This window comes from Alosa alosa, chromosome 22 (genome assembly GCF_017589495.1).
Source record: "Alosa alosa isolate M-15738 ecotype Scorff River chromosome 22, AALO_Geno_1.1, whole genome shotgun sequence".
Taxonomy (NCBI): domain Eukaryota; kingdom Metazoa; phylum Chordata; class Actinopteri; order Clupeiformes; family Clupeidae; genus Alosa; species Alosa alosa.
The window spans coordinates 19,311,692-19,322,784 of NC_063210.1; the positions used below are offsets into that span (position 1 = coordinate 19,311,692).

Sequence of the window (11,093 nt, forward strand, 5' to 3'; positions counted from 1 at the left end):
AAGTTACCTCACATAAATAGATTATTTAGCATGCCAGGTAAAAGCCTATGGTGGAGGGGCTGTGATATGGCAGGGCTGTTTTTATTCCCCAAAGGCCTTTCACAGTTTCAAGGAAAATCTGTCAATCTCTGCCAAGACACGTGAGTCAAGTGAGTCATGATTGGATCATTCATCAGGTCAATGAACCAAAACAAACATCCATAAGTTTCCATTTCTCATAAGTGCCTAAAAGAAAGAATAACTCTTCTGGTTTTGGTTTCTGGTTCCCGTAAGGCAGAGTAGCTGTGTGCCAAATAATGTAACACAACCTGTTAATGTTTACAATAGCATGTCTGTTGAAAGAAGCCACTTACCACAATGCTCTGTTTGGAAACAAACCACACATTAATGTTCCATTTCAAATACTGTCATAGATGAAAGGAACATTGACACAACCAAGATAATTCACAAAACCTGTTCAGCTCAAGTCATTTATACACACAGAACACAAACACCCAATTCAGTACACCCTGCAGCATGCAATACTATGCTATTTGATCCAGGGGCGTTTGAAGAGTTTCCTTATTCACACTTTTAATTATGTTGATTACGTTAATGGTATTTGGGAAGTGCTATTGTCCAAAGAAATTATCAACATTAACATTACATTATCAATGAAAAATAATAGTTTAAATAAAGTCAAAAGGCCTACATTAAGCACAATTACAACATTAAATACCAACAATGAAAATAATGCATTTTCATATAAAAAAACAACATTGCAAAAAACATAAACATACAAAACACAACTTTATAAGATAATGAATTAATTTTAAGTTATGGTTATGGTTATGGTTATGGTTATGGTATTTAGCAGACGCTTTTGTCCAAAGCGACATACAAATAACAATACAAAGTTAAATTTAACAGTAAACAATTAAAAAAATTCGTAAGACTACATTAAGGAGAATAGCAATAATAAACAGTATAAGTAAGTATATACTCTTTTGATCCCGTGAGGGAAATTTGCTCTCTGCATTTATCCCAATCTGTGAATTAGTGAAACACGCTCAGCACACAGTGAGGTGAAGCACACACTAATCCTGGCGCAGTGAGCTGCCTGCAACAACAGCAGCACTCGGGGAGCAGTGAGGGGTCTGGTGCCTTGCTCCAGTGCCTACTAGTCGGGGTTCGAACCGGCAACCCTCCGGTAACAAGTCCAAAGCGCTAACCAGTAGGCCACGGCTGCCCCACCAGTAGACCACGGCTGCCCCAACAAAAACAACAATTTAAATGCAATCAATAGCCTAATGAAAATAAATAAATACTATACAAACTATAACACATAAGAAACGCTTAATAAAATAAGTGCATGTTGAACAGATATGCCTTTAGACCCCTCTTGAAAGACTATCACAGGAACGGAGAGCACCGGGCAACTCATTCCAACAACAACTTTATAACAGTATAAATCAATGTTGCACTGCAATATGGCAGTGAAGTTAAAGAAGTTTCTCACTTGTAAACATAACTAGTTTACCAACTTGTAACTATGACAACTACATAAACAAATCCCTTAACAACACGAGACTCCCATACAATTACTATAAAATTACAGCAAGTACGGACGCAGCTCCAGAAAAAACACGAGTTGAGTTCAGTAAAGCTAACATTAAGAATCTACTTAGTCCAGTTACACTTAAAAACACCACCCCCTCTATAAACTCACGACACCAAGGCCAGTCTAAGCGCAATTAAACAGACAGCCGTAATGAAAACAATATCAACTACCATACCCACTACGGCTAATAACTAGTTTACAAACTTGTAACTATGACAACTACATAAACTAAGTGCAAGTTGAACAGATGAATCTTTAAATATTTCTTGAAAGTCCCAAAACTATCACAGAATATCAGAATAGATAACTCATTCTACCAATGAGGAATAATAAAGAAAGATTCTTGACTGTGACCTCTTTGTGTTAATGCATAGTTGACATAGTAGATGCTCATTAGAGGACTGCATTGGTCAAGAGAGGACATAGAGCTGGATCATGGAATCCGTCAGAGTAGTAAACCCACACTAATCCTAAAATGGGCCCCATGCCAGTTAGCCCATGTGGGACTGTAGTCAAAATAATCAAAGATGACTGGTGTGAGACCTTATTCTCGAGAATGTTGCCCCACAGTAAATATCAAGAAACAAACCCAAATACCTGTTGTTGAAGTCAGTTGAACCCCTATGACAGTTTTTTCTGTGGGAAACCCATTGTGGGGTTGATCACAGTAAGCCCATCTGGCCCACACTCAGGGCTGTCCCGCAGTGGCCCCACACGTGTGCCTTAATGTGGGACCTTCATGTGCCTCTAAATGTGGGCCGCACACGTGCCCTTAAGAATAAAGGGGTGTATGGGACAGTGCCTGCACATTTGACCCTTGCACCATCCCATTAAAAACACTTCAGGACGCTGGTCAAAGACCTCGCCAAACATACTTTTCTCACACACATACTACTTTTACTTTGCCCACACCACAAGGCAGTGATTCACAGGAATTGTCTGTTTAGTTGGAGCTTTAATTTCCAACTCAAAGAACCACAGAGGCTAGATGACATGCACATAAATATGTATACATACAGCGGGCTCATCAGTGTCAAGCAAGTTCCCATTTCTCATAAGGGTCTAATGGAAACAATAACACTCATCTGGTGATGGTTTCTGGTCCCCTTAAGCCAAAAGATGGCTGTGCACCAAATAATGTCACACAACCTGTTTAATAATTTATTTACTTTGTCTGACAGAAATATTGTTATCTGTATACATAAGAAAGCTTTGAATTGTGGCATTAATGCAAATACAAATCAAATCACTTACTATAGTATGTCAGTATTAAAATATTTTTACAGTGTTGAAAATTGAAATTGCTAGTTACTAGTTTTTAAATCCCACTGGCCCTGTGTCCTCAGGTAAGACAACATATCACTGTGTTCTCATCAGTGTCTACATGGAATCCAGTTGAGCCACTGTATAGTAATGTTCTACTCCTAATAATGTCATACATAAATAATTCAAAGGAACATTGAAGATGTTCACATTACAAACCTGTCCAGTGACTGGCAGAGTGGCTGTGCGCCAAATAATGTTTTGCAGTTTAGCTTTGTCTGACAGAAATTTTATTTGTATACCCAAGAAAGCATTGAATTGTGGCATTACAGTAATGTGAACACAAATGCATTCACATATTATAATTTGTCAGTATTAAAATATTGTGAGAGTGTTGGAAATATAATTGGCTAGTTTAGATAACAGATAATAACACTGTGTTCTCATCAGCGTCTAATCCAGTTGAGCCACTATCTGTAATTTTCCATTCCCAATAGTGTCATCATACATAAATGAAAGGAACATTGAAGATGTTCACATGACAAACCTGTCCAGTTACCTGTCCAGGCATTCACACAGAACAGACACATAGACATCAATGCGCCCTGCACGCCACAGTACGCTTTTTGGTCCAGACTCCTCTGAGATTGTGGGATATTTGGGTGGAGATGTGGACATGTGTGTGTGTGTGTGTGTGTGTGTGTGTTTCAATCAAAAGCCAAAAGATTGCAGAGTGACACAGAATGTCACACGGCTTATTTTGCAGTTTACTAGTTTTGTCTGACAGAAGTGTTATCATGTTATTGAATTTTGTCATTAATACAAACACACGTTTAATCACTTATTATAGTATGCCAGTATTGAAATATTGTTAGAGTGTTGGAAATGCAAATTACTGTACTACTATTTTAATCCCACTGGCCCCGGCTCCTCAGGTAAGACAACATAGCACTGTGTTCATCAGTGTCTACATGGAATCCAGTTGAACCACTATCTGTGATAAACAAATGAAAGGAACATTGAAGATGTTCACATGACAAACCTGTCCAGTTATCTTTTTTCATGCATACAGAACAGACATACATTTCACCTGTTGGATTGACTTAATTTCAATGTGTACATCGGTTGCACGTAAATTAAATGTCCTAAGTGAATGCAGAATTTCTCTTTAGGTGTACACAATTGATTCATGCTGATTCAATTTGAGCAACTAATTCCAGTGCCATTTTTTTTTACAGTTTTTCTCAGTCGCTTTGGTGCTTTTTTTCAGATCAGAATGAAAATTCTCATAACTATTAGTTCAACCTCCACAACATTTAGTCATTTGTGCACATCATAGTAGCAATTTCTCCTTCCTCTGAACAAATTGCAAATACTTTTGGACATGTATCAGTTGCTTTCATAAAATTCTCTGCTGTTTTTTAACATTATCATTTGCTTATGTCATGTCAGTCAAAATGAACTATACTTATGAATGCTGAATAGTCGTTCCAAATAAAACTAATAGTCTTCATTTCATTGCTTGAGTGATTACATACAAAATTGTTGAACTAGTTATCAAATTCTGTCACAATGCTTTAGAATGCTTTAGAAAAATGTACGTATTCAGTGTCTTGTACTCACTTACTCACCTAACTACAGCAATGTGTAACTTTACTGTAGTTTTCAAATGGCTGTGCAAGTGCTGTATAGTGCTGTCTTGAGCATGTTCAGGTAGTGTCACCGAGTTCTGACCTTTTTTTGCATTGGAAAACACTGAGAGAACTGTCATAATGAAAACATGACAAAGCCATTTGACTATCTTGTTCATAAACGTTGGTGTCAAGACTTCTAATTTTGATGACACTGACAGTTTCATTGACATGAATACCTACTTTTGAGGAATGGACTATCCATTTTGAGCAAGTGACGTGCTTTTGCAGGTCATCCACTAGGTTTTGCAGTTTGCACTAATTGTTTTGAGAATTGCACTAACTGCTGTGCAAATTTTAATAGTGATGTGAGAAAAGCACCAAAGCGACTGAGAAAAACTGTAATTAAGTGTACATGAGATATATATGTAATTTCAACACCATTTTTTTGAGGCACTGGTTTAAAGTAAACCATAAAACTAAAATTATAGGGCCTCTTTAGCTATTGTTTCTGGCTGTGGCCAGATGAGCTTGGCCCAGAACTGAAATCCTACAGGTAAAAAAAGAAAAAAAATACTGTTCATGGTATTGCCAAGACCATAGGCCCTACTTATTCTTTAAACCAGAACAACCCAATAGTGGAATGGGCTGAGGCCAAGTTCAACCCCATGGAAACAATTGGATAGAACATGACTTAAATATCGGCGAGTATATGATTCACCAGAAATACACTGGCAAACAATGGAGTGGGAAAGGGGAAGATCATCCAACAATATGTGTGTTTTGGCTAAAACTGTCTGTACACTCTTAAAATGAATGTGTTAAAAACCATACAAATTGCGTTGAAAATAACACAACTTGCATTGAAAACAGCACAACTTGCACTGTTTTTTTTGTTTTTTTTAATACATCTCTGTGTCCAGATAGGGACAACACATTCATTTTAAGAGTGTAATATCTTTACAGATTATGAGATTTTTCAGGGTTATATTATTTTACTGACAGTAATGGACTATGATTAGCCTATTTATTACACAGTGCCAACATTTTTCTACTCTTTCTGCTCATCAACAGATTGTCAAAGAAACTGATGAATTTGGACTTCTGAATCCAAGAATGAGAGTTTTCCGGTATTGTAACGGTAACATTTTTGAATTTGATGCTAAATTGTTGGATAATGAATTTTTTTCTTTTTGTTAAAAGTAATTTTTTTTTTTTTTTCAAACATTTTGTTTTTTTTAACATGGCCAGATTTTGTGGGAAAACATCAGGAAATATATGCCGTGTTTGTCTTAAAAAGTGAATGTGTCATTCACAAATTGAATTATACATCATGGAAGCCATTTTCACATGGTTCCTTTGCTCTGACACGTTTTAATATGAAAAGCTTCTCTTAGTGATAGAATTTGTGGAACATCTCTTGAAACGTTAGTACGATTTATTTTAGCACGCACAACGGAATCATTTTGAGAACCAGACCTAATAAGTAGAGGAAATTGCTGCCCAAAAATTAGTTTATTGTGTCTGTACATGGTCTGCAAACAGACCGTGGATGTCCCATCTTTTGCACAAAAACTGGTCAGTTGATTGGCATGTATTGTGGGAAGGAGGGCACATATGAGCGGTGTGCAGGCACGGCGCCAGGATTCCAGTTTTGGATGGGCCAGACCAATTGTGGGTGGGCCTTAAAAAAAACTTTATCAAATCACTGTTTAACCTAATAAAAATGACTGACTAATATACTGTTATATTATTTGTGCTTACATAATAGATATTTGAATAGCTTGATAGCTTAGCTTAAATAGTTTGTTGCATTGTAAAAAGGACGGACGTACCTATCCTCGATCACTGTCCTTGGTTCTGACCAAATAAGAGCGCTTTGGAATCTCCATTACGCACCTTACCTGCTGGCTGTGCTTTAGCGCATCTCTCGAATAGACCTAAGGCCTATAGGCTGTAAAAGTTGGAATCTAATATTTCCCCCAAACATAGTTTAGTTCTGCTTGTATAACATGAAGTCGAATATTTCATTTGTTTTAGGTTTTCAACAATACAGATCAATCACCCTGCCGGACAGTTTCAATCAATATGCAGGGCAGTTGAAAACATTCGGGGCTTAGCCCATAGAGTCTAAACGGTTTTCATAATTCCCATTTTGCCTGACTTGCTGCTCACTTTTCATAAATGAATCCACTGACTCAAGCTTCATTTGCACCACATTTATTAAATATTATGGACAATAACATTTTGACAATTAGAGGATGTAATGACATTTGGCTATCTTGACATTTTCTGTTTGCTATTAGAAACGAACTATATAGCCTTTGCTTTTGTTATGCTTAGCTTAGGGAGAAGGGAACATTGAAGACTCACTAATTCGATTTTACAACTAGGCAAAGCAGGCCACCACTGTTTGGCCAGCTCCAGACTGTAGGCTAGAGGCTGATAACAAACCTGAACTTGTAGGCTAGTCTAAATGACGAGAACAGGATAACTCCACCACCTCCTTGTTATTGATGACTTCATGATTTCCTTGTAGGCCTATACCAAATATCAAATGCAAACAATGACATGCCCAACCTCTTGCGCCCACGTAGCCTACGTTCCAAATTATGTGTTATGGAAGGTAACGTTCATGTTAAATCTGCTGCATGAAGAAGAGTGAGTTCACCCGTGTCCGCTTGTATGCTAAATACGTCCATCTCATCTCAAAGTTTCAATGCGCGATCGGAATAATGGTTTCATATTTGTTAGTCAACTGTACAAAATACATTCGGGGCTGAAGCCCTGGCAAAATCAGCTGGCTACTAGGCCTACCCCTCGGGCACAGAACTTGTTCATTGACAACGTCATCTGTCATGTAAACATGCTCCAAGAGAGCTCATAAAGATCAATCACACCGATTAGGTCCTTTAATGCAAATCGGATCAACGATCACAATATCAACAAGCTGCATTGCAAAAAAAAAAAACATTTCAGAAGCCATTATTAAGCCAGAGATGTGCTAGGTGTTATGGATCTCAGCTATCCTTCATCTCCTGGTTGAAGCGATACAACGAGACCGTTTGTGCACGTTTAAGGTACCTAAACAACGACTGTTGCAGCACTGTTCTTTACTGGAAATTATTTTCACACTTTCAGATCACTTGGAGCTAGCCTAGCATACCGACAAGCTAGATCCGACCCAGAACCTACATGTAATGTATCTGGCACTGCTGAACTTGCACAGAAACATCACCAGCTTTTTAAAATAGTTTTGAAAACTAAACATTTAGAATATTTTAGCACAGATTATGAGATTATTTGCCGCTTTTTAATCATTCTTGACAAAATTAAAATATATTAAAAGTTTTTTTTTTTTTTTTTTAAGAAAAGTTTTGGGTGGGCCTAGGCCCATCCAGGCCCACCCGTAGCGCCGTGCCTGGCGGTGTGTGTACAGTATATGTGAAATTCCCAACTTTTCTTAACATTTTTTAAAACTGAACTTAGACTCCTGCAAACTGTTTCTCTATCAAATATTTAATAAACAATGCTTCAGTCCTTAGACCTCTCAGGTAATTTATTACAAAAGGACTGAAACGTTGTTTGTTAAATAATTGCAAGAGAAGCAATGTGTAGGAGTCTCTAAGTTCCATGACTGTCCACTTTAGGTCCTATCCGAAACAACTTCTTATGTCATTTGTAAATAAAACTAAAGCTAAAACTAAACCGGGAAAAATAAAATAAAACAAAAACAAAAGATAAACTTTCTTTGACATCCTTGTCACTCCATCGGTGTATTTCTCCCAGGGGAAAATGTTGCGTTAGCGTCCGGAAACTGGTAAGTACAGTTCTTCTTCACATAATCTAGATGGATTGTGTATGTGTTATCCTATCTCAGTACATGTTGCATAACTGAATAGATTTTTTGCTTTGGTTAACAGGAAGCACCTCAAGAGGTTGCCATCAGACAGAAGAGGAGGTGAAAAAGCAGCTCTGAGGACCTGAAGAGACCATGCCGCCATGGTGCCAAGGGTGGACCGTTGAGACCACATCACATCTAAAGTCTGCAGAGCACTACAGAGCCACAACCATCAGAAAACAACGGAGCATCTCATTTAGACAACCAGGTATCATTTTTATATGCATTCAAAGCTGTTTCAAGAATGCGTCATTGTACAAAAAAGCAAGCAAAAAGCCTAAGTTTGGGTTGCAACTCTACATCACTCGTCTTGAACCAATATAAGAGTTTTGGTAAGCAATGTATGAGTTTAATGTCGACATGTCAAGTTTAATCTCATCATGCCAAACATATTTTGTTTTCTTCATGTGTGGCCCTGATACTCCGTTGTAGGAAACAGTGTAGCCTACCCCAAATTGGTGTGGAAATACTTTAAACATGGTGTATATCTGACATTTTCTCGGCAGAAGTCTGCAGAAAAGTCAGAAAATTTATTTTGGCCTTGCAGATCATTTCGGATGCAACGATGGACAGCTGTAGCACACAGGGCCACCTGTCTCCACGGCTGCTGGCTTCACAGCTCGGACTGGTTCCTCATGGTGTCTGAGAACATCGCCACCTGCTGGTCTCTTCGGGACTGAAACACCATCTATGCAACATTTTTTTTAAGATTTAGTTTAGGACCCCCTGGTAAAAATGGCGTCCACTAACTAAAATAGGGGCAAATATAGTGCTTGTGTCTGTTTAGTTTAGGACCCACCCCTGGTAAAAAAATGGTGTCCACTAAAATAGGGGCAAATACAGCGCTTGTTGTGTCTGTTTAGTTTTTGGGACCCACCAATGGTATTGGCGTCCATAACTAAAATAGGGGGAAATACAGCACTTGTTGACTCAATAAAAACATTTTTCACACACAGAAACACACACACAAACAAATACACACACACACACACACACACACACACACACACACACAAATATACACACACACACACACACACACACACACATACACACAGAGACACAAACACACACACACACACACACACACACACACACACACATTTCCCTAATCTCACATGGTCAAAAATCCTCAACTCTGGCTGCTTTGGATCAATCTTACTGTAACCTGTTTGTCCTCCTGCCTTGGGGAAATTGCGTCAGGTCCATCACCTCACACACCACAAGATTAACAGGTACGAGCACCTTCAGCAAAGATCCTTGAGTACTGACCCTCTCTGCCTTCAGTTTCAGAACCCTGGGCCATTTTGTCATCCAATAATGCAATGGTCACAATGATCCCAGGATTCTATTTTGTAAATACAGAAGTTCTGACAAAAGCGCAATGACCTGCCAAAAGGGGTATGGAGGTGGAATAAACATATGGGTGTTTAAAAAAACAGATGAGTCTTAACTTTATCTACCCTTATTGTCCAAACATCAAATCCTCTTTTACAGGTATCATCAATCTATATTTGCCCCAGAGAACAAACACTACTGTCTTGATATTCCCCTTTCTACCAGCAGATGGCGCCATAGTTCCTTATTTATGTCCAAACCAACTCTTGAAACTCACAGTGGTCCAAGTGGCATTTCATCTCGTATCTTATTGTTAAACTGCGCATTGCATGACGCAGGCGGACAGTACTGGTCTGCTCACAATTAAGGCCTGAGACACGATGACTCGCACTGAAATGGTAAGGCCATGCTGTAATCATTCTTTTAACAGGAACAGATTCAGCAATCTGTCCTGACCTATGTAGACCACTGAAAGCTACCTCACTACCTCACTCTGCGACCAGATGTTGAAAAAAAGTCTAATTACATGATTATGAAAATAAATTAAGCACTAATAGTAGACACTAGAGTAGGCCTATTACAAGTAGATGTTCCCCTTAAAGTGTTGCTTAGTGTCTGGCTGTAATTAAAACAATCATCAATCTGTTTTATGGCTATCGCCCCAATCCTGCCTGCCTGCCTTGTAAATTGTCGGGCTACCTATTTGTAGTGGCCCAACAGGCAGACATGTGCGATTACGCTATGCCTAAACTAACTGACCAGTTCAACTGTTCAACAGTCCAAATGTTCTCCTCCTCTCAGTATATCACATATGATGTCACCAGTGTGTCAGAGACACTGCACAGACAAACTTTAAACCCCTCTCTCACGTGTCTGGTGCTGAACAGCAGGACATGACATCAGGACAGTTCTTGGCAACTGGCTGAACTTTATGTCATATCACCGTGGCGACCGGCATTATGTCATGTTGGCATGGCGAGCAGGTGTGTGGGGATATCAGAATACGTCCTCATTACTTTTTAAGCAGGTTGCTTCCAGAAAAGTCTTTGTCACCACCAGCCATACACTGCGTTCCTGTGTGTTCTGGTCTCAGTGATCAGTTGGAAGAGTGACCAGAGTAAATACGTGCAGCTCAAAATATGTAGTCATCCACTGGAGCTAATTGTGTTTTTTATTATGTTGCCATGGAGATGGTGACTTTTAGGTAACATGAGACTCTGAATCTCATAAGGGCGTCACAATCATGGGTGGCTGTTTGTGTAGTCTCTCTCTCTCTCTCTCTCTCTCCCTCTCTCTCTCTCTCTCTCTGTCTCTCTCTCTCTCTGTGTGTGTGTGTGTGTGTGTGTGTGTGTGTGTGTGT

General features: G+C 38.9%; 1 long non-coding RNA gene across 1 annotated transcript; it reads right to left on the reverse strand.

Moving 5' to 3' along the window:
* Nucleotides 1-8,847: 8,847 nt before the first annotated feature.
* LOC125288034 lies at nt 8,848-9,654 on the reverse strand. Its single transcript, XR_007192430.1, has 3 exons — nt 9,558-9,654; nt 9,195-9,293; nt 8,848-9,083 (listed from the first exon to the last, which is right to left on the reverse strand). It is a non-coding gene; the product is annotated as an uncharacterized LOC125288034 (long non-coding RNA).
* Between the last annotated feature and the right edge of the window lie 1,439 nt (nt 9,655-11,093).